Genomic DNA, 27,985 nt, shown 5'->3' with positions numbered 1-27,985 from the left:
AAGGACCCAGCTATACCTCTCTTAGGCATATATCAAAAAGATGCTCCAACATACAACAAAGACACATGCTCCCCTATGTTCATAGCAATCTTATTTATAGTAGCCAGAAGCTGGAAAGAACCCAGATGCCCTTCAACAGAGGAATGGATACAGAAAGTGTGGTACATCTACCCAATGGAATATTACTCAGCTGTCAAAAACAATGACTTTATGAAATTCATAGGCAAATGGAGGGAACTGGGAAATATCATCCTGAGTGAGGTAACCCAATCAGAGAAAAACACACATTAGGTATGAACACATTGATAAGTGGCTATTAGCCCAAATGCTTGAATTACCCTAGATACACAGAACACATGAAACTCAAGATGGATGACCAAAATGCGAATGCTTCACTCCTTCTTTAAAAGGGGAACAAGAATACCCTTGGCAGGGCACAGAGAGGCAAAGATTAAAACAGAGACAGAAGGAACACCCATTCAGAGCCTGCCCCACATGTGGCCCATACATATACAGCCACCCAATTAGACAAGATGGATGAAGCAAAGAAGTGCAGGCCAACAGGAGCCAGATGTAGATCTCTACTGAGAGACACAGCCAGAATACAGCAAATACAGAGGTGAATGCCAGCAGCAAACCACTGAACTGAGAATAGGACCCCTGTTGAAGGAATCAGAGAAAGAACTGGAAGAGCTTGAAGGGGCTCGAGACCCCATGTGAACAACAATGCCAAGCAACCAGAGCTTCCAGGGACTAAGCCACTACCTAAAGACTATACATGGACTGACCCTGGACTCTGACCTCATAGGTAGCAATGAGTATCCTAGGAAGATCACCAGTGGAAGGGGAAGCCCTTGTTCCTGCTAAGACTGAACCCCCAGTGAACATGATTGTTGGGGGGAGGGCGGCAATGGGGGGAGGATGGGGAGGGGAACACCCATATAGAAGGGGAGTGGAAAGGGTTAGGGGGATGTTGGCCCGGAAACCGGGAAAGGGAATAACATCCAAAATGTAAATAAGAAACACTCAAGTTAATAAAATAAAAAAGAAATGTAAATAAGAAATACTCAAGTTAATAAAGATGGACAAAATGTTAAGAATCAATATATCATTGTAAGTATCATTTCTTTACATATTCTTAATTTCTTAATCTCATTTCTGTGTTTAACCTCTAGCATAAACTCAGGACCAGTGGAAAGAGGTACTAAAATTTGGAAGCAAATTCTAACAATAGGATAATATCTGTAATGCACAGGTGAAATTTTCCCTCTCATGGTAAATCCTTCATTACTGTTTGTTATAAATCATATTTTCAGTGCTCAATGATTTAACTTTAAGTTCTGGGAGTAGAACAACCTATAAGGCCCTCATAGGGAAGAGGAGCAGCTGGACTGTTCGGCAGTGTATTATAGCCAGGAGTGCATGTCCTCCCAATGGGGCAGCTGCTGAGTCCATGTTCGGTTTCCTTAATGTTTCCAATATTTGTTGCATTATTCTGGGAACATGAAGACTTTCCTCCAGGAAGATGGTATAGTGATGTTCCATGCCGCACTGCAGCCAAGGCCTCTGCAAAAACTTTTGTAGAATTTTAGATCATAAATTCTACTAGAGAAATCTATGAAAAAACAGGGCAAACACAGAGGGTCTCTGTCATTTTGCATGGTTGCAAAATCACATTTTACTTCTTAGTTTTGGAGGCTAAAAATATGCCGTTCAAAATTCTGAGAAAAATTTAGCTGTTAGAAATAGGGGCAGGCTTTTGTCAGAAATTTAAAAGATTGTGAGATCAGATGTTCAAGAGTGATCATCACAGTGCATTGTTACATAAGAGAATGATTTCCACTTTTTACATTGTGATGGCCAGTATGTGATACATACTGTACACTGAAATAGCTTTGGTTACATTTTATAATATATGTGTGAGCATGATTTTAAGGATGCTTATAGAAAGGCAGAGCTAAGGAGGGAAGATGGCCTCTGAATGTGGGTACCACCCTATTGAAAGTTCGCATGTGCTGTCTAAAAAGTAAGAGACAGGCAAACCCATCTGAGCAGTGAAATTCATGTGTCTCAGTGCAGTGCAATGGTAACAGCTGCATCAATATATCACCGTAGGTGCCATTTCTTCACATATTTAGTTAATTACTTAATCTTAATACAGTGATGACTCAGTGCAGATGCAATGGTAACATTTTGATTTTATGATTCATTATATTGGGAGGTATTTGAAATAAGATCTACTGGGAGGAAATGGGATAATTATGTATCTTCAATGGCAGGTACTTTGGAACCCTGTCTTCTCCTGATCTTTGATTCTTCTACACAATATGAGGAATATTATTGTTTCTCAGTTGAGTTGTTTAATAGTATGTTCCTTACAGGTCCAAGGACAATTGGTCAATTAATAATGAATCAGAAACTCAAATACTTAGAGTCAAAATAACTATTGATCACTGTACTGCATAAGGTTTGTTAGTTTATTATAGTACTTGAAAGATGGCTAACATAGAAAAGTATACACAATAATTTCTCTAAACCAATCATAACCAGCATCCTGAGGCCAATGGTATTTTACTCACATTAATCAGGAATTCTTAAGGATCATATCTGATAAAAAAAAATCGAAATTGCATTGCCATTTTTTGTTGGGGAAACCACCTTGAAAACAAGTAGAATTTCACACATTCTACACTGAATATATCAGAATTAAGTCTTGATTGCTGAACCCTGTACCTAGGATTTTTTTTGTATCATTTCACAGCATTTTTTCTCTATGGTTTATGTCATTTATTCTAAATGACAAAGACAAAAGACTGAGTCACTGAGCTCAAATACCCATTTATATTTTACTTAAAATGCACCAATGATTCCTTCCCTCCAGAAGAACACCTTTCAAAGCTGTACTTACTTTATAAAATGAAACAAAACAAAAACCAAAACAATCATCAACAACAAAATAACCAAGATTCTCAGGGTAATTCTGTTTTCCTGTCTCATTGTAAAGGCTTATCGATGCTAGCCATAAAGTTCTTATCTAATTACCCTTTTGCCAATATCATTTGTCACTCCATTATTGTAGGAGCAGGGCACAAATGAGAGACATGGGGCTAACCCAACAGATAGGTGGTAAGAAGACATTTCGTTAACAGAACAGTTACTTTTAATTTCATATAATATACAAAAAGTTGCCTCAGAAGAGCTGCATTTTCAGGTGGTATTTTATCTAAAAGACTGAACACAGAGACAGTTATTTTAAAACAAGTATACTCAATTTGTAAATATGAAGGAAGGGAACGGAGTAATCGTATCGTATGCAGGATGCACTGTAAATAAAATGAAAGAGTTTGTACTCAAATTATTGCTTGAAATATTTACCCAATTCAGAAAAAAGACAAATCTAATTGGAATATGAAAGTAAGATTATAAGCCTGGGCTACTGTATTTCCCACTGTAACTCATACTCTTTTAAAAGTGTCTTCCATGTTTGTGAACAATTGAAAGCTTTTGCTGTCTGTCAGTGTTCTTAGTAAATGTTTCTGTGATATATAATCTCTAATGTGTGGAAGCAAATGTTACTTCTATTTTGTTGAGGTTGTTCACAGTTTCCAACAACTACCTCTGCACTGCAGCTAATTTCTCTTCATCATTGACCGTTTCAGGTAGCAATCCACTCATAATATAGCATTGATGTCATTAGACTTCCCTTGTGGTTTTGGAGGAAGTCCTTATAAAGAGAGGAAAAATATTTTTTGGAAAAAATTAAACATGGAAATTATTCAAAGTACATTCACCTGTAAATTTCAGTTTAGTTCCAACTTTCTTCACAGTTCCCCAAATTTCCCCTAGTTAGAACGTTCCATGATATGTGGGCCCAGTAAGTTTCATCTATTTAAGCTAGAGACCAAAGAGTAAATTTTCAGATTTACTTGGACTATAGAAAAATCTTTCCTTAGCTCAGCATGCCTCTAGGGGACAGCTGAGCAAACTAGCACATATAAGCGATTAATACTACAGTTCGAATACTATTTTTAAATGATAAAAACATACAATTATGATATCCACAATAAAGACAACCATAGGAAGTTATTATCGGATTTCTAAGGAGGAGAAAGCCACGTCTGGTACTGGAAGCATGGAGGCACATGTGGTCATAGTTCTTAGAGAATGCCCTGCCCCTATTTCACTAAACAAGTGTAACTCCGAACTCTATTATAAATATTTAATTTAATGTTCACAGATAATATACCCTTACCCATCAAAAAAGGTTCTCTTTGAAGTGGATGGAGACTATTACTGAAAACAACAGCTAGTCAAGGTACAAAGAACAAACTATCCTGTGACTCTGAGTGCCAGTTTATATATATATACATAATAACTCCTGAACTGTCGGCTCTGAGCATAGGTTGAGACAGTCAGAAAAATTGTACACCAGAGGATAGGGACATTTGCTTTGAGATTTGTTCTCCTAGAAATGAGGGGAGGGTTCACTTTTGATAGTTCCACAATCACATTGCTTAAACAATTTCTGAACAAAACATCATCCATGTTATTAACACTAACATATGAGACTTTGAGCATATAAGATTTCTCTCATACATATCTACTGTCACTCAAGGGAATGCAAAAAGAAGACAACTACTCTCATAGACTCAGAGGAATCCTGAGGTGGATGATGGAAGGACATTCCCTTCCTTAAAGATCCACGCCATTACATTAACTGATTGCTTGTTTATATCCACCTCCTCTTCCGAATCCAATTTGTCCTTTACTGTTTGGCACAAAGTTATACTCAGAGGTTCTAAAAAGACACCTGTGGTTGTGAGCCCTTTCTTTTTTAGTAGGTACAGCAAGTCCTGAGAAGAAGATAGAGAAATACCTGTCAGGCTTCACACACCACAGACTACTATTTGTTCCTTGAGAACCAGACCAATGGTGTGCACAGGTGCAGTGCACGTGTTGGCATGGACACAGATGACCTCACGCTGGTTTTGTGCCTCAATATTTGTTGTACACTTCCAACCCTAATATTATCCATTAAGGATCAGGCAACATTTCTTTATATCAGATTTTCCAAAATAGTTAAGGAATTAAATCCAACTTTTCCTATAGATGGTTTCTGAATAGCCCTCTCTCATCTTCCTACTGGAAAGCCAATGATTGAGAAACAATTCTTGCTCCACATGGTGATAGAAGTGAAGGGGTCAGGTATTTAAGAAGCAGGATTTTGTCTTAGCATAGCCAGAGAAACACCATATGAGACATACCAGAATTGCTGCAGGCAGGATGCCATCCTGACAAATGGAACTGAGTTCTCTTCCAAACAGTTTTCTTCCCTTTTTAAATGGTGGGGTGGTGCATACTTGGTCCTGTGGGGCACAGAGCCTTGTCCAACTGCGATGTTGTAGAAGTTCTTTGTTTCTTAAAAGTTTTTTCCTTCATATCTGAGCAGGAGTTGAGATCATTACATGGGATAGTATAATTTATAAAGATCTTTTACAAAACCAAATTTCAATTGCAAAATGTTCCTATTATAATGGGTTAATCATCCTGTTGTGCTTATGTAACCTTCTTCTCATATGACTTACACTGTTATTAATCTTAGTGATGTCTCTAAGACATGGTCTTGTGTTCTGTAGTGGGAATTCTCACAACATGATGATGTCTAACTCCATACTGTATCATGAAATACTAGATACATTGGTTGAACGAGCTCACTGAACTGTGTATAGGCTGTTGCTTCAATAATTACACACATTTTCATAGCCACCCTTACTTTTATTCTCATTTAAAAATTTTCTATTTTTTCAAATGTCATAGTGAAGCTCTTTTCATCCTTATTTTTCTTGTTCAGCATTTTGAAGAACCATTGTTAAGTTTATTTCAGCAGCAGCATGTCCCCCTCTTGAGAAAATATACATGACTATACACTATAGTGTCAGTTCAGAGCTGAAATTAAATTTCTTTTTCGCTTCTGAGTTTTCTTTTAGAATATTGGACTATAATACAATTTTAAACATGTTACTTAAAACAAATAAATTAAAAGTAAACAAATGAGTCATATGACACAATATAAAAATAGTCTTCTTCACTGAAAAACATATTGTCTGCCTTGCTATCTAATGCAAAATTATGAGGGCTGAAATCACAAGTAATATTAGATAGATGGACAAAGATGTTTGAGTGTGTGTGTGTGTGTGCGCACGCGTGTGTGTGTGCATGCGTGCGTGTGTGTGTATGTGTTTTTATATATATGTATACCAAAACACCTATCAAAATTTTTGATTCGGTATTGTTTCTGTCTAAAGAAAATGCAGGGACAAAAACTGGAGCAGGGACTGAAGGAAAGGCCATCCAGAGATTGCCTCAACATCTGATCTATCCCATCCATAGACACCAAACCATGACAGTGTTGATGATGAAATGATATGCTTGCAGACAGGAACCTCACAGGGTTGTCCTCTGAGAGGGTCTACCAGCTTCTGACTGAGACAGATGCAGATACTCTCAGCCAACCACATGACTGAGTCCTGGGACCCCAATGAAAAGTTAGGGGAAGAAATGAAGGAGGAGAGAGGGATAGCAACCCCATAGGAAGAACAATAATATTAATTAACTTGACCCCTCAGAGCTCCCAGGGTCTTAGCCAACAACCCAAGAGCATACATTGCCAGTCTGCAGTCCCTGCTACATATGTAAAGAGATGGCTGTCTTGTCTAGCCTCAGTGGGAGCGGATGTTCTTGTTCCTGTGGAGGCTTGATGCCCCAAAGAAGCGGGATGCTAGAGGGGTAAGGTGGGAGTACGTAGGTTGGTGGGGGAGCACCCTCTTACAGGCAACGGGGAAGAGGGATGTGGTGGGGTATTCTTGGTAGGGGGACCAGGAATGGGACATTTCAAATGTAAATAAAAGTAATAAAATAAAAAAGCAAAGTTTAAAAGAAATCAGGGGTATAAGTGGGAGATTTTTCAAGAAAGGAGAATAAGGAGAAATAATGATAGTATTCTATCATTTGAAAAAATAATTAAAAAGCTCCAGTCTATCACTGTTAGGGCCATTTCGAATCTAGATATAGGTCTAAAAGATATTTGTGGTATGATTTGAAATGAGATTAGAGACTAGGCTACAATCTTAAGGTGATTTCTAGTCAAGCCTGCAACAGATTATCTGCAATACCATAAATCTTGTTTTTCTATGAAGATTTCATTGCAATAGATTGTCAAAATATAGTTCATGAGTAATTTTGTGCTCTAATCACGAAACCACTTAATGGGAACATAACACGATCCATGTCTTAGACCTGCTTATTCTAGTGGGACAGAAATGTGTGTACACAGTATTTTGACATACCAGTTTATGGCAAATATCTGCCTGGCAAAAATGAAATGTTCTCCCTATAACCAAGATTAGTCTTTACATCGGAATTTAGAGTTCTCTTAATATGGACCTGAAACATACTGCTTTAGTGTGGTTTGGTTTTTTTTTTTTTGTTTGTTTGTTTGTTTGTTTTTACAGTGCCCCTTTCCTAAGCAAGAAAATGATAGTATGCTACGATATTTTATGACAAATTAAAATGGGAACTAAGAAAAGCCGCCTGAAGGAAGATGGCAGGCTCATTCTTTTGCTGCTGGCTTCATGCTGAGTTTCTGGGCTTCAAGATGAATTTCCCATGTACATCAGCATTTAGATATTTCATGATTACCCCAGGTAGGGAAGAAAAAGCTGTAAAATTTCTTAAGTTCCGTGAACTGAAGTTCTTTTGAATATTTATCATTCTAAAGTCATGCGGATACTCATGCCTTATGAGAAAAAAAAACATGAATTGTAACTACTGTAACTGAATATAGGCAACCCTTCTGATACAATTTAGAATGCTTTGCTGCATTTCTTCTCCTTGTCCTCCCCCTCCCACTCCACCTCTTTCTCCTCCTCCTCCTTCTCCTCGACCTCCCTCTTCCCTCTCCCTGCCCCTCCCCTCCTCCTCCTCCTCCTTCTCCTTTTTCAGGATAATGTAGATTGTACATACTAGAACATTAGAACCCTTACAGGGATACTATAATAAATTAAGCTGAAAACTCTACAAATAATGAGGAGAAAATTTTCAGTGTATCACTTTGTTTAGACCTAAGAATGCACTGTGTAGGGGGACTTTTGCTGTATTCTTCTCTAACCCTTTTAAGACAGGCCTGTAGGAGTATTAATACCAATAATATTTTTACATCATAAGAATCCTACTTCACCAGGGTTGGGGATTTAGCTCAGTGGTAGAGTGCTTGCCTAGCAAGCACAAGGCCCTGGGTTCGGTCCCCAGCACCAAAAAAAAAGAAAAGAAAAAAAAAAGAATCCTACTTCACTCCTCTAGCTTCATATTAAGCAATTTAAATATTTCACACTGCATACATAAAATAAAATATGAGCACTAATTGTCTTCACAAAGATAATTGTGATACCCTATACTAGCAACTTAAAAGAACAATGAAAACCCCAGGTCAAAAATAAGAAAATACACTAAAGAGAAGCAGACAACAGGAAATAATATTAAGTCTGAAATCAATTAGAAACAGAATCCATAAAACCAAGATCCTGTTCCTTGAGAATATCAACAAGACACATAAACCTAAACTAACTAAGAGTCTCAGAAATAGTATGCAAATTAACAAAATCAGAAATGAAAAGAGAGACATAATAGAAATTGAAGAAATTTAAAAAAGTCATCAGGTTTTACTACAAAAGACTAACTTGACAAAGCTTGAAAATCTATATGAAATGAATGATTTTCTAGACAGATACCACATACCAAAGTTAAATCAAGATCAGATAAACTAATCAATCCCATAACCCCTAAGGAAGTAGAAGAATTCATTAAAAACAACCAACAACAATAACAGTAACAAAAAGACTAGGGCATGATGCATAATTCAGTGCCTAATTCTACCAGACTTCCAAATAAGAGCTAATACCAAAACTCCTTAAACTGTTCTCAAAAGAGAAACAGAACTACAGAACTTGCTGGTCAGATTGTAGAGAAACGGGAATGCTCCTTCATTGCTGGTGGGATGGCAAATTACCACCACTCTGGAAATCAATCTGGCTGTTCCTCAGCAAACAGGAAATAGTTGTACCTGAAGACGCTGATATACTGGTCCTGGGCATATAGCCAAAAGATGCTCCACAGTACCACAAAGATGCAAGCTCCACTATGTTAATAGCAGCCTTATTTGTAATAGAAACCCTGATATTCTTCAACCAAAGAATGGATACAGAAAATATGGTTTATTTATACAACGGAATACTATTCAGCTACTAAAAACAAAGGACATCGTGAAATTTGCAGGCAATTGCATGGATCTAGAAAATATTCTGAGTGAGCTAAACCAGACTCCAAAGGACATGAATAGTATATATTCATTAATCAGTGACACTACACAAAATATACAGAATATCCATGACACTAAAAGTTAAACCATAAGGAAAGCCTAAGTAAGGATGCTTCAATCCCACTTAGCAAAGGGAAATAAATAACCATGGGAGGCAGAGGGAAGGAGAGATATGTGTGAGAGTGGAATGGGAAGAGAACAGGTCAGGATCAGGTATGGGAGAGACATGAGAGAGGACAAGGGACCCAAGAGAATGAATGGAAATATACAGATCTTGGGGTTGGTGGGAACCTCTAGAATATCCCAGAGTCATGGGATAGGGGTGCTCCCAAGGGTCAAGGTAGGAGTGAACGTGATTGTTGGGGGTAGGGCGGCAATGGGGGGAGGGTGGGGAGGGGAACACCCATAAAGAAGGGAAGGGGGAGGGATTAGGGGGATGTTTGCCTGGAAACTGGGAAAGGGAATAACATTCGAAATGAAAATAAGAAATACTCAAGTTAATAAAAAAAATTAAAAAAAAAAACAAAAAAAAAAGAGTCAAGGTAGGAAATTTTGCCCAAACACAAAATCACACAGATGTAAAATTTGAAGAGACCACCTTTTTAAATCAGACAGGACACCTGTGGATGGATAAGGACACTACACACCTACAAAACTTTCAACATCAAATTGATCCTGTCTAAAAGAAATGCAGGACAAAAATGGAATAGAGTCTGAAGCAGTGACCAGTCAGTGACAGGCTCAACTTGGGATCCATCCCATTATTAGGTAACAATCCCAAATATTATTACTGATGCAATGTTGTACTTGCAGCCAGTAGCCTAGCATGGCTGTCCTCTGAGAGGCCCTGCAAGCAGCTGACTAAAACAGATATAGATATTACGTCTAACCATTGCACTGAGGTCAACAAGCCCTATGGAAAAGTTGGGAGAATTGAAAGAACTGGAAGGATTGGAAACATCATAGAAAGACCAGCAATATCAACCTGGACCCCTGGGAGCTATCAGAGACTGAGTCACCAACTAAAGAGCATGCATGGGCTGTTCAGAGGACACAGCCACCTATGTATGAGAATGTTTTCTTATCTGGCATTAGTGGGAGAGCGTGCCCTTAAATCTGCAGAGACTTATGTCACTGATATGAAGGTCAACTTTATGGTTTAGAGCTTCAATTTTTCAGTAGCTTTTAAAAGATCAGCTTTGCAAGAATACTTGGTGACCTCAAATTTTATTTCTTATTCAAACTTTTCTGATAATTTTATTACTATTATTTATTTGGTAATAATCTGGTGAGAAATAAAAGAAGGCAACAAACAGTATACTGTAAAGTCAGATTGTCTCCAGAAATAAGAATATGATTTCATATTCAGTTGCAGAATTATTGGTCATAGGAGATGTGAACTGAATATTTTACATGGATTCGGAGAAAGGGCTATATTTCTAATATTCATTACAAAACAATCTACATAATTTGGAATAAATAAAAAACTGAAGATTTCACATTTTATATTTAAACTTGTTTCTCTGTGTAACTCATTCACTCACATATATAACCGATCACCATGTTAGACTTGGTGTCTGGGCAGGTTAGATGTGGGAATTAGAAACCCTGAAACTGGAGTTATAGATGGTTGTGAGCTACCATGTGAGTGATGGAATCCCTTGAGATATATAGCTAGGAAGAGTTTCTGTAATGATCAGTAAGTGACTTTTTTAAATTGTTTTCTCCAGAAACAATATGTCTAGAGTTTTGTTTTGTTTGCCTTATCAGGAAAATTCTGTTTCTGAAACAGAAAGCACAGAAAAATTCCTGTCATTCTAAGGCTGTTGCTTATGAGGTAATAAATTGTTTCTGAATGGTATATTACTAATTATTTATGATTTAAATGAATGAAATTATACTTAAGTCATTTTGCTTTAGTGTTTATTCAAGTTTAAGACTAAATAATAAAAATAGTGAGGATTCACCAAACTCAGCTCGTCCCTCCTTAGATTTCCCTGTTAATACCTTGGAGTACTCTTGGAGCTTTCCCAGGGCCAGTACAGAATCACAGATGGTAATCTTAAATGTTCTGGGAGGCAAAAAGAACCAACCATCACAAATAAACTGACATTAGAGTCTTGAAGAGTCTAGCAATTTCCTTTACTTACCATTTCTAGCTCTTTAGCAGGGAAATTATTTAAACCAGTATTAATGATATTTCTTCTGACCACAGGTTTGAGTAAACAGGACTGATTTCAGGAGAAAATCTATGGGTACTTGCCTTTCCTCTTGGAGGGAACCTTGATCTACTGATCCACAATAAAATAAGAAGTTGAATAGAGCCATTACCACTAACAAGACAAATAGTATTATGAAAAATCTTACATCTGTGCAGACTGTGTGTGGTATATTGAATTTTGACTTAACATGAGCACAGAACCTAGTGTCCACAGAGGCATATACTCATGGTGGCTATGATGAGTTTAGCAAAGTTAACATTCAAAAGATATGATAACTTCGACAACAGTGAACACAAGAGTCAAAACCAGAGAGTCTTTGAGCGTGCCTAGAAGTGAAAACATCCCTTGGCTTTAATTCAGAGATGTCCAGTCTGTGGAGATGAAGGACATGTGTCTATCCTGGCAAATAGGCCTGATGCTGAAAAGAAGTTCTAGAACATAATTACTGCACACAGTGTTATGGATCCATTTGAAATGATCATCTAAATAGAACATTCTGTTGAAATATTGAGCACCCTCCAGGAGTGGCTCTAACTGGAATTATTATTAATTTTATTTTCTTGTAGACTCCTATTTAAAACCAATGTCATTGTCCCATAGAGTTTTTCATTGTTAAACTAGCAGACAAAAAGCACTCAAGCAGACACACCACCAAATACCCATTTACACACAAACATACATGGAGAGGTGATAATGAAACAGAAAGAGAAAGAGAGTGAAAGAGAGAGGCAGACAGAGGTAGAGGGGCATAAAGTTAGAGAGGCAGACTGACATGTGGATTCTCATTGTACAAACTCACAGAAAGCGATAGACAGGGATGCATAAACACAGAGAAACACACACACACACACACACGCACACACAGTTACAAAGAGATACACATGCAAATTAAAAATAGAAAGACAATATATACACAGATATGTATGCAGAAAAGACATAGAAATGTAGACTCATTCATTAAAGATTTATTAAAAGTTAAAAATAAATACAGTAGAACATGTACGCTTACACATCCACACAAGAGAAATGAAAACAAGAAGAAATGGGAAAGACTACAGAATTACATACCAAATAGGCAGTACAGTCTAATTTAAAAAAAAAAAAGAAAGAAGAAAAATATTCCCTCGAACATTGGTATCCTTTAAATTAGGTGTGAGCATATGACAAATTAATCACAATTTATTACAGTGGATATGTATTATCTAGTGAAACCACACATAAAGTTCAAACCGTTGGGCTATGACTTTCATTTCACATAAAACTAGACATGAATTCAAGAAAAAATGTCACTCAAAGGACTATTATTATGTCTTCAATAACTTCTGATTAAAAAGGAACCATTTGGTTTTAGCGGGATTCCCAAACCCGCAGATCCCTGCCCGCAGCAGCTCACTGCTCCCAAACCCCGTGGAAGAGAGACCTCACCGCCTGGACAGGTGGGCACTCCTGAGACTGCAGAGCAGAAGAGACCACCAACACTGCTTACCCCTGCCCACATCCCTGGCCCAAGAGGAAACTGTATATGGACTCTGGGTTTCCTTGGATAAGGGCACAGCAGCAGCAGGTCCCCTGCGTCTGAGACACCGCCAGAACCTGAAGGGACCGACCAGATAAACAGTTCTCTGCACCGAAATCCCGTGGGAGGGAGAGCTAAACCTTCAGAGAGGCAGACACGCCTGGGAAACCAGAAGAGACTACACTCTGCCCACATTACTGATTCCAGAGGAAAACCCCAAACGCCATCTGGAACCCTGGTGCACTTAAGCTCCCAGAAAGGGCGGCGCATATCTTCCTGGTTGCTGCCCCCACAGAGAGCTCATAAGCAACACCCCACGAGCAAACTTGAGCCTTGGGACCACAGGTAAGACAAACCTTCCTACTGCAAGCGACCTGACTAGTGAACTCAGGACACAGGCCCACAGGAACAGCTGAAGACCTGTAGATAGGAAAAACTACATGCCTGACAGCAGAACACTCTGTTCCCATAACTGGCTGAAAGAAAACAGGAAAACAGGTCTACAGCACCCCTGACACATAGGCTTATAGGACCGTCTAGCCACTGTCAAAAATAGAAGAACAAAGTAACACTAGAGATAATCTGATGGCGAGAGGCAAATGCAGGAATCCAAGCAACAGAAACCAAGACTACATGGCATCATCGGAGCCCAATTCTCCCACCAAAGCAAGCGAGGAATATCCAAACACACCAGAAAAGCAAGATCTAGTTTCAAAATCATATTTGATCATGATGCTGAAGGACTTCAAGAAAGACGTGAAGAACTCCCTTAGAGAAACACAGGAAAACATAAATAAACAAGTAGAAGCCTACAGAGAGGAATCACAAAATTCCCTGAAAGAATTCCAGGAAAACACAATCGAACAGTTGAAGCAATTAAAAATGGAAATAGAAGCAATCAAAAAGAACACATGGTAAGAACCCTGGATATAGAAAACCAAAAGAAGAGACAAGAAGCCGTAGATACAAGCTTCACCAACAGAATGCAAGAGATAGAAGAGAGAATCTCAAGAGCAGAAGATTCCATAGAAATCATCGACTTAACTGTCAAAGATGATGTAAAGCGGAAAAAGCTATGGGTCCAAAACATACAGGAAATCCAGGACTCAATGAGAAGATCAAACCTAAGGATAATAGGTATAGAAGAGAGTGAAGACTCCCAGCAAAAGGACCAGTAAATATCTTCAACAAAATCATAGAAGAAAACTTCCCTAACCTAAAGAAAGAGATACCCATAAGCACACAAGAAGACTACAGAACACCAAATAGATTGGACCAGAAAAGAACCTCCTCCTGTCACATTATAGTCAAAACACCAAATGCACAAAATAAAGAAAGAATATTAAAAGCAGTAAGGGAAAAAGGTCAAGTAACATATAAAGGCAGACCTATCAGAATCACACCAGACTTTTCACCAGAGACTATGAAAGCCAGAAGATCCTGGGCAGATGTCATACAGACCCTAAGAGAACACAAAAGCCAGCCCAGGTTACTGTATCCTGCAAAACTCTCAATTAACATAGATGGAGAAACGAAGATATTCCACGACAAAACCAAATTTACACAATATCTTTCTACAAATCCAGCACTACAAAGGATAATAAATGGTAGAGCCCAACATTAGGAGGCAGGCTATACCCAAGAAGGAGCAAGAAACTAATCATCTTGGCAACAAAACAAAGAGAAGAAAAGCACAGAAACATAACCTCATATCCAAATATGAATATAACAAGAAGCAATAATCACTATTCCTTAATATCTCTCAACATCAATGGCCTAAACTCCCCAATAAAAATACATAGCTTAACGAACTGGATATGCAATGAGGACCCTGCATTCTGCTGCCTACAGGAAACACACCTCAGAGACAAAGACAGACACTACCTCAGAGTGAAAGGCTGGAAAACAACTTTCCAAGCATATGGTCGGAAGAAGCAAGCTGGAGTAGCCATTCTAATATAAAATAAAATCAATTTTCAATTAAAAGTCATCAAAAAAGTTAAGGAAGGACACTTCATATTCATCAGAGGAAAAATCCACCAAGATGAACTCTCAATCCTAAATATTTATGCCCCAAAAACAAGGGCACCTACAAACGTAAAAGAAACCTTACTAAAGCTCAAAACACACATTGCACCTCACACAATGATAGTAGGAGATTTCAACACCCCACTCTCATCAATGGACAGATCCTGGAAACAGTAATTAAACAGAGACATAGACAGACTAAGAGAAGACATGATCCAAATGGACTTAACAGATATTTATAGAACATTATATCCTAAAGCAAAAGGATATACCTTCTTCTCAGCTCCTCATGGTACTTTCTCCAAAATTGACCATATAATTGGTCAAAAAACGGGCCTCAATAGGTACAGAAAGATAGAAATAATCCCACCGTGCTATCGGACCACCACGACCTAAAGCTGGTCTTCAATAACAATAAGGGAAGAACGCCCACATATATGTGGCAGTTGAACAATGCTCTACTCAACGATAACCTGGTCAAAGAGAAATAAAGAAAGAAATTAAAGACTTTTTAGAATTTAATGAAAATGAAGGTACAACATACCCAAACTTATGGGACACAATGAAAGCTGTGCTAAGAGGAAAACTCATAGCTCTGAGTGCCTGCAGAAAGAAACAGGAAAGAGCATATGTCACCAGCTTGACAGCACACCTAAAAGCTCTAGAACAAAAAGAAGCAAATACACCCAGGACGAGTAGAAGGCAGGAAATAATCAAACTCAGAGCTGAAATCAACCAAGTAGAAACAAAAAGGATCATAGAAAGAATCAACAAAACCAAAAGTTGGGTCTTTGAGAAAATCAACAAGATAGATAAACCCTTAGCCAGAGTAACGAGAGGACACAGAGAGTGTGTCCAAATTAACAAATCAGAAATGAAAAGGGAGACATAACTACAGATTCAGAGGAAATTCAAAAAATCATCAGATCTTACTATAAAAGCCTATATTCAACAAAACTTGAAAATCTGCAGGAAATGGACAATTTCCTAGACAGATACCAGGTACCGAAGTTAAATCAGGAATAGATAAACCAGTTAAACAACGCCATAACTCCTAAGGAAATAGAAGCAGTCATAAAAGGTCTTCCAACCAAAAAGAGCCAAGGTCCAGACGGGTTTAGTGCAGAATTCTATCAGACCTTCATAGAAGACCTCATACCAATACTATTCAAACTATTCCACAAAATTGAAACAGATGGAGCACTACCAAATTCCTTCTATGAAGCCACAATTACTCTTATACCTAAACCACACAATTACCCGACAAAGAAAGATAACTTCAGACCAATTCCCCTTATGAATATCGACGCAAAAATATTCAACAAAATTCTGGCTAGCCGAATCCAAGAGCACGTCAAAACAATCATCCACCATGACCAAGTAGGCTTCATCCCAGGCATGCAGGGATGGGTTAATATATGGAAAACCATCAACATGATCCATTATATAAACAAACTGAAAGAACAAAACCACATGATCATTTCATTAGATGCTGAGAAAGCATTTGACAAAATTCAACAACCCTCCATGAAAAAAGTCTTCAAAAGATCAGGAATTCAAAGCCCATATCTAAACATAGTAAAAGCAATATACAGCAAACCAGTAGCTAACATTAAACTAAATGGAGAGAAACTTGAAGCAATCCCACTAAAATCAGGGACAAGACAAGGCTGCCCACTCTCTCCCTACTTATTCAATATAGTTCTTGACGTTCTAGTCAGAGCAATCGGACAACAAAAGGAGGTCAAGGGAATACAGATCGGAAAAGAAGAAGTCAAAATATCACTATTTGCAGATGATATGATAGTATATTTAAGTGATCCCAAAGTTCCACCAGAGAACTACTAAAGCTGATAAACAACTTCAGCAAAGTGGCTGGGTATAAAATTAACTCAAATGAATCAGTAGCCTTCCTCTACACAAAAGAGAAAGAAGCCGAGAAAGAAATTAGGGAAACGACACCCTTCATAATAAACACAAATAATATAAAGTACCTCGGTGTGACTTTAACCAAGCAAGTAAAAGATCTGTACGATAAGAACTTCAAGACTCTGAAGAAAGAAATTGAAGAAGACCTCAGAAGATGGAAAGATCTCCCATGCTCATGGATTGGCAGGATTAATATAGTAAAAATGGCCATTTTACCAAAAGCGATCTACAGATTCAATGCAATCCCCATCAAAATACCAATCCATTTCTTCAAAGAGTTAGACAGAACAATTTGCACATTCATCTGGAATAACAAAAAACCCAGGATAGCTAAGAATATTCTCAACAATAAAAGGACTTCAGGGGGAATCACTATCCCTGAACTCAAGCAGTATTACAGAGCAATAGTGATAAAAACTGCATGGTATTGGTACAGAGACAGACAGACAGACCAATGGAACAGAATTGAAGACCCAGAAATGAACCCACACACCTATGGGCACTTGATTTTTCACAAAAGAGCCAAAACCATCCAATGGAAAAAAGATAGCATTTTCAGCAAATGGTGCTGGTTCAACTGGAGGTCAACATGTAGAAGAATGCACATCGATCCATGCTTATCACCCTGTACAAAGCTTAAGTCCAATTGGATCAAGGACCTCCACATCAAACCAGATACACTCAAACTAATAGAAGAAAAACTAGGGCAGCATCTGGAACACATGGGCACTGGAAAAAATTTCCTGAACAAAACACCAATGGCTTATGCTCTAACATCAAGAATCGACACATTGGATCTCATAAATCTGCAAAGCTTCTGTAAAGCAAAGGACACTATGGTTAGGAGAAAACAACAACCAATAGATTGGGAAAAGATCTTTACCAACCCTACAAAAGATAGAGGCCATACATCCAAAATATACAAAGAACTCAAGAAGTTAGAACACAGGGAGACAAATAACCCTATTAAAAAATGGGGTTCAGAGATAAACAAAGAATTCACAGCTGAGGAATGCAAAATGGCTGAGAAACACCCAAAGAAATGTTCAACATCTTTAGTCATAAGGGAAATGCAAATCAAAACAACCCTGAGATTTCACCTCACACCAGTGAGAATGGCTAAGATCAAAAACTCAGATGACAGCAAATGCTGGTGAGGATGTGGAGAAAGAGGAACACTCTTCCATTGTTGGTGGGATTGCAGACTGGTACAACCATTCTGGAAATCAGTCTTGAGGTTCCTCAGAAAATGGGACATTGAATTGCCTGAGGATCCAGCTATACCACTCTTGGGTATATACCCAAAAGATGCCCCAACATATAAAAAAGACATGTGCTCCACTATGTTCATAGCAGCCTTATTTATAATAGCCAGAAGCTGGAAAGAACCCAGATGCCCTTCAACAGAGGAATGGATACAGAAAATGTGGTACATCTACACAATGGAATATTACTCAGCTATCAAAAACAATGACTTTATGAAATTCATAGGCAAATGGTTGGAACTGGGAAATATCATCCTGAGTGAGATAACCCAATCACAGAAAAACACACATGGTATGCACTCATTGATAAGTGGCTAATAGTCCAAATGCTTGAATTACCCTAGATGCCTAGAACACATGAAACTCAAGACGGATGATCAAAATGTGAATGCTTCACTTCTTCTTTAAAAGGGGGACAAGAATACCCATGGGAGGGAATAGGGAGGCATAGTTTAAAACAGAGGCAGAAGGAACACCCATTCAGGGCCTGCCCCACATGTGGCCCATATATATACAGCCACCCAAGTAGACAAGATGGATGAAGCAAAGAAATGCAGGCAGACAGGAGCCGGATGTAGATCTCTCCTGAGAGACACAGACAGAATACAGCAAATACAAAGGCGAATGCCAGCAACAAACCACTGAACTGAGAACAGGACCCCTGTTGAAGGAATCAGAGAAAGAACTGGAAGAGATTGAAGGGGCTCGAGACCCCATATGAACAACAATGCCAAGCAACCAGAGATTCCAGGGACTAAACCACTACCTAAAGACTATACATGGACTGACCCTGGCCTCTGACCTAATAGGTAGCATTGAATATCCTAGTAAGATGACCAGTGTAAGGGGAAGCCCTGGGTCCTGCTAAGACTGAACCCCGAGTTAATGTGATTGTTGGGGGGAGGGTGGCAATGGGGGGAGGAAGGGGAAGGGAACACCCATAAAGAAGGGGAGGCGGAGGGGTTAGGGGGATGTTGGCCCGTGAACTGGGAAAGGGAATAACACTCGAAATGTAAATAAGAAATACTCAAGTTAATAAAAAAAAAAAGAAAGAAAGAAATTTATACCTAACAAATAAAATAAAAAGGAGCCATTTGTAAAATATGATTTGTAAATGTATCATGATCAAATTTCATCTGTATTTACACATTTCCACATATGTGAATCTCAAAAGCAAAATTCAATTTTAACTCAAAATAGATTGAAAGTAAGTTACATGCTTTCTTATCATTGGTAGTAACTTGCTGATTATGTCATTCACCATATCAAAGTTTGTTGCTGTTACATACCGAGGCTATAGAATGCACAGAGAGAAAAACGCTATAAAATAACCTGAAAGCTCATGAATATAAAATTAATATGATCTAATCATTATTTACACTTCATAATCTGTAAGAACTCCTCTAATGTAGAACTCATTTTCTTCCCATAGGCTAAGTCTGGAAGACACTCAGTCTAACATATTTATATTAGAATTTAGTTCTTGGGTACTGAAAAATCAAACATAACTGTAACAGGTTGTGTATGATAAAGGGTGACTGAGAAGCCATGGGTGCTAGAGCTCAGCATCCTGATTTCTCTTTCATTATGGCAGAATGTAGTCAGGGAGGTCACTTAAAAAGAGAGCAGAGACGTTTGCTTCCTCTCCAACTGGACTTCCATCATTACAGCCTTACTTCCATGTGCTTCATATGCACAGTTCTAGAAAAATGAGGTTGGGAAGCAGCACAATTATTTTTATAAAAATTAAAATTAGTGAGCACTCTTATCATATCAGGGTTTGTAAATACTTAGATGGCATACAGATGTAGAGTGTTGAATTCTTTTATGGTGATAGATCTAGGGATCCAAAATGAATATATTAGAAACAAGAACCCATTTCTTAACACTCCCAGGAAAAAACAAGGTACTTGTACTATTAGCTCTCTAGTGCCTCTCACATTTAGAATCTGCAACAGAGACCAAGGAAGACAGCAGCAAGAATATAGCATGAAATCAAAGCATAGTAATCGAACAAGAAACCACTGATGTACTGGAAATCTAATAAATAACCAGACAGTGAGTACATAAGTATATTTTTATGAAGTTAGTATCTATATTATCAGTTATCTTTGATGAGGATTGTAAGTATCTAAGAAACAGTCCCTTAAATGAGAAACACAGCACATGTGCTCTGTCCCTATCCATAACAACCATGAACCCAAACCTAAGAAAACCACTTCACAAGCCATCTCTTTTACAAAGGTTTCATTCATTATTTTTTAATTTTTACTTTTTATTAATCAACTGCTATGCATAATCTATTACTTTGAAAATAATATGAGTGAGTGTGTCTGTGTCTGTGGTGTGTTTGCATGTGTGTGTGCCTGTGTGTGTGTATGTGTGCGTGTGTGTGTGTTTGTGTGTATGTTTGAGTGCTTCTGACGATTCATCCAAGACCCCAATGTTACATGTCAGCTTAGTAGAATTTTATGAAAAGGACAATTTACACTAACTGACTTTGTATCTTTTTATGCAGAGGCTAACAATTATGCAAAAGCATCTTAGAATATGAAAAAAAAAACCAGGGACTGGGGATTTAGCTCATTGGTAAGAGCACTTACCTAGGAAGCGCAAGGCCCTGGGTTCGGTCCCCAGCTCTGAAAAAAAAAAAGAACAAAAAAAACAAAACCAGCTCTGATCTTGTGGTTGGAATGTAACAAGAAAGGAACAAATTTAAGGTTTTGTTCAGAATGTAAAATTAATCACCAATGGGTGAAAATATAGATCAGGGCTCAGAAATCATACATGCCAGAAGGAAATAATCACCTGCAAGTTTCCTTATTACACCAATATGGCACATTGAAATATGTACATATATTCATAAACCACATACTCATAGGAACACACATACACACACACACACACACACACACACACACACATAGAGACAGACACACACACACACAGTAAGCATAGAACATTTAATGAAAAGTAAAGCTTCTGATAATTTGATGAATGTCTGAAAACATAGGTATAATTTTAAGACAACAAAGTTTTATTATAAAGAATTCTGCACATGAGGTAGAGTAATAATTCACATGGGACTTTAATTCACATTACTGTAAACATTTTGTTTTCAGAGCATTAGAAACATATTAATGTCTAATTAACAGTTGCAAAGATGTGTACATCTCTTTCTGATGGTGATTTTGTTTGTAAAACAGATTTCAAGACAAAGAGACTTTTTAAATAAAATATTTCTACAAATAACATTTTTCAAGCATGAAAACTAAAATAGAACTGGTAGTTTTATTATATATGCTAAAATATTTCTTGACTCATGATGAACCACAGAAAGGTAAACAATTCTTAAGAGAGAATATCAACCTTAGGATAGTTCACATGCTCCTTGTATGAGGAATAAAATGTTTTAATTTTTCAAAGACAAATAAAAAACGTTTAACGTAAATATATTTGCCTATATCTTCAGATAGAAATAATAACTGTGAATATTGAAATTACATATTAATAGACTAAATGTGCAACAGTGAGGTGATACTATCACTAACAAGGTATGAATTTTAAAACAGATTACTAAAATCATGGAGGCATGTAGTAAAATGCTGTCCCCCAGCCATGGCATAAGCATTGACTCATGAGGACAGTGCAGTTGTTTTCTATACAATGCTAAGACCAAAAGTCAATATTTTATACATTGATACTTAGTAAAGTCAAGAAAAGGAAAGAACATGAATATAGGGAAAGGTTTGGGGATATCTTGTGATTGTGCAGGTGATTTGGCATTTCTATACTTACATGAAATTATCGAATAAAGATAATTCTAAAATCATCTGCATCTATCTATTTTAAAATATAAGCAGTGTCTGACAGATCTACATTCAATCTTAAGAGTAAAGAAAAAAGAAAAATTAGGTGGAAAAATCCTAATATAAAAATAGGATTAAAACATTTTCCTAATTTATCCATAGAAAAACTTTACAGTCTATCTGTCCCTCTGTCCCTCTCTCCCTTTGTCCCGCTCTCCCCATCCATGCTCTTCTTATCTCTCCATCTTCCATTACTTTACAAACTGTCTCTCTCCTAGTCATGAACATGGAATATTAGTTTTGGTTTTGTATTCACATACAGTGTCACAGCATGCAATGTTCTCAGTGAATATCTGCATGGGAAGTTGCATTTTGTTGTGTTTCTTGGCTTCACGAATGGATCTGGGAAATGCAACAAAAATATACAATACAGCAAGATTAATTAGGAGCATATTTCAAGCTAATCCCTGTCAATATTTTTTCAGAATCATCTTAGCTTTCAATATAAGAAAATAAGTTCAGCAATATTCATTATTAGACTGGTGAATACTCAAAAATGTTTCAGAAACAGATATAGTCAGGTAGTAACACATTGACCTAAGTAGTATAGCCAGTCCTCAAAATGATGTGCCTGAAACAAACAGAAGAATAGAAATTTGCTTGACCTCAAAGGAGGAAGCAGCAGATGGTTGGAATGTGTATGATAGAGTGACATCTACTTAGTGGAACTTAAAATAAGACTTGAGAGTACTGTTTACTCTAATACGAAGAGGAAATAATAAATGCAGAACTTCCACCAAATTAAATAAAATAAGGAATGAACAAGAGAATGCAAAGCATTTTCCATTGACCATCTAATTAACAACTGATTTCGAGACAGAATATCAAATGTGTGTGTGTGTGTGTGTGTGTGTATATATATATATATATGTATATATATATATATATATATGCACATACTACCATTCCTATATCACCAAGGAATTAAAATATTAACAAAAGTAATATACCTTTGTAGAAAGAAATACCACCAAATGGTCTGTTCCATGGAACTGTGAAATTGAAAAATACTAGAGTCATGATAAATGGTAAGATTTTTAAGGTTATTATGCATAAAAATATCTTACATTGTGGTCATCAATTATGGCATAGGTATATTTGGCAGTCTCTACACAATTCCACCTCTAAATGACCTAATTTTTGTACTGCCGTGCTGTCATGTGACACTTTACAATCCCAAATATAATATTTCTCATATTTGATAAGAGAAACCCTAAGTATTAAATAACAAAATTTTGAGATTTTACCAGAGGAGTAGAAAACATTCAAAGAACAAAAGGTGATCTTCCCTTTTGTCAGAGTCTATGACAAATGCTTTTCCATGTAAAGAGCAAAGTCACAGAGCCTAGAATGCTCATAAAACTTGTGTTTGTGTTATTTGAGTCAACTGTGTGATGACACTAAGAATTTGGATAGAAGAATGAAAAGAGCTCAAATATGGAGTATGCATGAACTTTTCATGTGGAAAAAAAATTTGAATTTTGGTATATGTTTGATTAGAGCAGAAGTCACATGCTACACAATCCCTGTGATTCCATCAACTCAATGGAATATCAATATGCCATGAGCACATCTTCTCATGAAAGATTAGAATGCAAATTTGAAATTTTCCTGAACTCTGAAAATTATACCTGACTCTGATGGTCTAATGACACTAGTCCTTTTTAATTGACTATAAAAACCAGTGATATTCTTCTGCAGAGACATTCAAATACTTGAGTATTGCATGAGTAACTTTTCATCATTCAATTAAATACTAATTTTTAAGAAAATGTGGGAGTATATAAAGTATTTTTCAAATTTAATTATACTACACAATATTATTGGGAAGAGATAGATCTGTGTACTTTTAAGACACAGATAAAATCAGATCATTTTGGGAAGAAGAATGTGTAGGATAAATAAGATCTTGTCTTGTTCACATTCTTCTAGGACAATGCACCTCTGTCCTGCCCCATGGATCTTGTGGAGTCTTGAACATCGAAGATCAAAACTTAAAGCACACTGGTGCTTTGCCCATTGCTCCGGCCCTGTGGGCTCACACGAGGTTAGAGGTAGCTCGCGAGGTCATGCTGTGCAAGCGCGTCCAAAATGTTGTACATGCTTCCGCATCTACACAATGGCTGGTAGGTAGACCGGCCAATCCTTTCAGAGGAGGACTGTGTGGTCATCATTTACTTTGGACACGACTAGGACCCCACTTGCATGAAGATATACAAAGTTCTGTACAGCATCGCCGAAACGAAATGGAAGATAGTGAGAGATCTTCCTCATCTCGTATGAGTTCCGTTTGGATAACCCAGGTGTCTTAAAGCAAATGGTGCTGGTGTCGCTTGTGCTCTGTGGCATCCTCTCTGATTCTCCCTAGTCTGATAGGCTTTTCTGCCGCCAATATGAGCATCTGCTGGGCTCGGCCATATGACCTGATAAACATACAACACTGCAACCTGCTCTGCCTGCCCGAGAACTACCAGATGAAGTACTACTATCATGGCCTCTCGTGGCCCAGCTCTCCTACATTGCTGAGGATGAGGTTGGGAAGATTGTGGGTTATGTTCTGGCCAAAATGGAAGAGGATCCTGATAACGTCCCTCATGGACACATCACCCCACTGGCTGTGAAGCGCTGCCACCTAAGCTTTGTATTGGCCAAGAAGCTAATGGACCAGGCCTCTCAGGCCATGATAGAGAACTTCAGTGCAAAGTATGTCTCCCTGCATGCCAGGAAGAGCAACTGAGCAGCCTTGCACCTCTGTTCCAGCACCCTGAACTTCCAGGTTAGTGAGGTGGAGCCCAAGTACTATGCAGATGGCGAAGATGCATATGCTCTGAAGCGAGATCTCTCACAGATGGCAGATGAGCTGAGAAGGCAACTGGAGCTGAAGAAAGGCAGATATGTCGTTTTTGGTTCCAAGGAGAATCAGGATAGCACACTTCCTGGTTCCGAAGAGGCCTATCAGCAGGACAACCTGGCTAGAGGTGACAGTGGCAGTAATGGCAAAGATAGCACTGGTGTCCAAGACAGCCTGCAGACCTTGGGGTCCGCCTCTTAGGACCTGCTTGAGCACAACAGGTCCTCGTATTTTAGTCATATTGTTCTTGGGAACCTTGTTCTGCAGTCCTGTGACGCAAATGGCCCTCCTTTTGATGCTTAGCAACCTTCTGCATAACCTGTGTGATCATGGAGGCACACCTGGACACAGAACCTGTTGTGCGGGAGTCAAGGAGGCCTGAGGACTGCCATGCAGCGCCTTTCTTGGCTTCTTCATGCTGCCATCAGATTCTGTTCAGTGCTGTACTGGTTCTGTATATCCTGCAGGTTTCCAAACCCTAGAATGCTAAACAGGAAGTGGGGACAACTTGAGAATACCCCAGCGTCCTGCATTTGCCAGTGTTTATCTGGGTTTTCCTTGGAGTAGAATCGTCAAGCTAGTCCTCATGCCCTCTCCCTTGTGGGGAGTTATCCACTCTTGCTTTCTGGGGAACTGCCTGGACTTGCCCTCCCTTCTTTTGAAGAAGAATACTCTCTTTCTTCGTGGGAGACGATGATAGGTTCTGGACTAATATGGGAGCAGAATTTGTAGATCTTAAGGAAATGACAAGCAGAAATTAAACTGCAATCTCTAACCTGAACAAATAAAAATATAAGGAGAAGAAAAAAAACCCAAACAAACAACAAAACAAAAAACAAAAACAAAACAAAAAACCATAAAGCACCTACGTACATGTGGAAATGGATATAATGAAGAGTATAGAAAAATCTAGGATCATCATAGAAGGCGGAAAGTTGAGTTGGCATCCTGTATACAATTAGACTAAAATTGACTCTATTTTTGCAAACATTTTGGGATGATGAAAGCATTTGGTGAAAGGAGTTACTAGATAGATACACACTCTTCAATGGTCACCAATAACCATAGCCTGATTTTTGTTTTCTAACTGGAGAATATTAGAATGAGTATACTCATTCACTGGGAAGTGAATTACACTCCATTAATTTGACCCACAATTTCTGAAGTTATCATCTTGTGATCACAGGTCCGAACTCTAGGTCTTACCGAAAGGTGGCAACAACATATCCCATCGGCCAGTATAGGTAAATGGACTTGGAAGCAGCAGTGTTGTCTGACCTGAATGCGTCCAGTTCATCACCAATCCACAGGGTAGCCAATGGAATGACATGTTTTATCTTAAATTTCTTATTTTTATAAAGAATCAAATATCTGTTAGTTTAATTTGCATTGTAGTTAGTGTTGTGGTAAAACCAAGTTCTTCCTGCCCCAGAGCAAAAAAGGACACATCCATTGCTAAATCTAAGCACAGCGGCACTTACAGAAAGCCACCTGTATCAATATTTCTTACCTGGATTTAGTTAAGGAGTAACTATTTTGCTTTGTTTTTTTTCCCATAATATACAAAGGAAATCATTTAAAGATTTTTTATTTTAATTAATTACATGGAAAAATCTTTCCAGAATATAAACAAAAATATTGTTTGACTTAGTAAAATTTTCTGTTGTCTATCTCCCTGTACTAAAATATTCAATAACCTCATTCTAGTAGCTCCTGTAGAAAACCCGCAAATTACATATCACACAAGTAACCAAAAAGGCGATCATTTTTCCAATAATTTAGCCAAATAATTAGAATAATGTCTTCCTATCAAGCATTCTGGTATTATTAGAAGTGTTTTTAAGAAACAATAATCTTTGAAGTATAAATTTTATCCTTTTGTCATTCTTTTTCTGAGTAATTTGCTCTTTCAGAATTCTACATTAAAATACAATGCGTTTGATGATTGTTTTTGTCACTTTCTCCTTCCATTCTATCTCCTGACAGATCTCCTCCCCACACTCATGTTTTTTTTTTTGTATTTTTTTAATGATGGATGGTGCATTTGCTGTGTAAACCTAGGTATTGAACTTTCCTTCTGATACTCGTGTGCTAATATGTGGCTAGATAACTGAAGATAATGACTCCCTCTCAAATTCAGGGGACAGAATATCACAAGAATAAATCATGGTTCAAAGATCCTGTATATAAACTTTAATATTTAAAACATGGGAAGACTAATTGCACTACAAAGAAAGATTCCTCATATAATCTAATGTAACATACTATAGTTAAAATACAAGCCATTGTGCAACATGTACTTCAAGATATACATACACACATGTCTCAATAATGAGATATTTATATTTACATTTTATATTCACCATTTGAACATATATATAAAGTTTCCAAGAAATGTTTGAACCTGAAACTTCTAATTCCAATGTCTGATAAGAGATAATCTTCCTTGAAAATGGAAATAACAATAATCACTCCTTATAAACTTGATAAACTTCTTTCCATAATGTGAATGAAAATCTAAAAATAGTTTTAATTACAATTGCTTCATGACAGAAGCGATCATATGTACTGGCTTTAAGAAACCAACCATTTCCGTTTCCTTTATTCTCAGCACAAACTTAAGTTTACTTCCTTCCATCAACTACACTTATATGGCAAATGATCAGTTTATTTCTTTTTACATTTCTGATGAGTTGATTACTATCTTTTAATATAAAATGTGAAGATTTCCCACTGTGGAAAGAAAAGGAGCTCTGTACCAAAAAAAAAAAAAAAAAAAAAAAACCAAGAAAGATGGACAGATTGACAGACACCCAGTCCATTCTTTTATTTTCAGCCTGCCTCAGACACTAATTACCATTTTCTGTGAAGGAGCTTACATGACTGATCAGGGTTGCAAGAAAAACATACCCAGTTGGTGTATTTATAATGT

At 37.6% G+C, this 27,985-nt stretch overlaps 2 pseudogenes; one reads left to right on the top strand and one right to left on the bottom strand.

The window, feature by feature from the left end:
* Ralbp1-ps2 (ralA binding protein 1, pseudogene 2) overlaps positions 1-24,245 on the bottom strand; it is a 29,439-nt pseudogene extending 5,194 nt beyond the window's left edge.
* Positions 24,205-25,858, top strand: Naa11-ps14 (N(alpha)-acetyltransferase 11, NatA catalytic subunit, pseudogene 14; annotated as a pseudogene).

This window comes from Rattus norvegicus, chromosome 3 (assembly GCF_021556685.1).
Source record: "Rattus norvegicus strain SHRSP/BbbUtx chromosome 3, alternate assembly SHRSP_T2T, whole genome shotgun sequence".
NCBI classification, from domain to species: Eukaryota; Metazoa; Chordata; class Mammalia; order Rodentia; family Muridae; genus Rattus; species Rattus norvegicus.
Note: the sequence above shows the minus strand (reverse complement) of the source record. Positions and strands in the feature narration are given on the sequence as shown.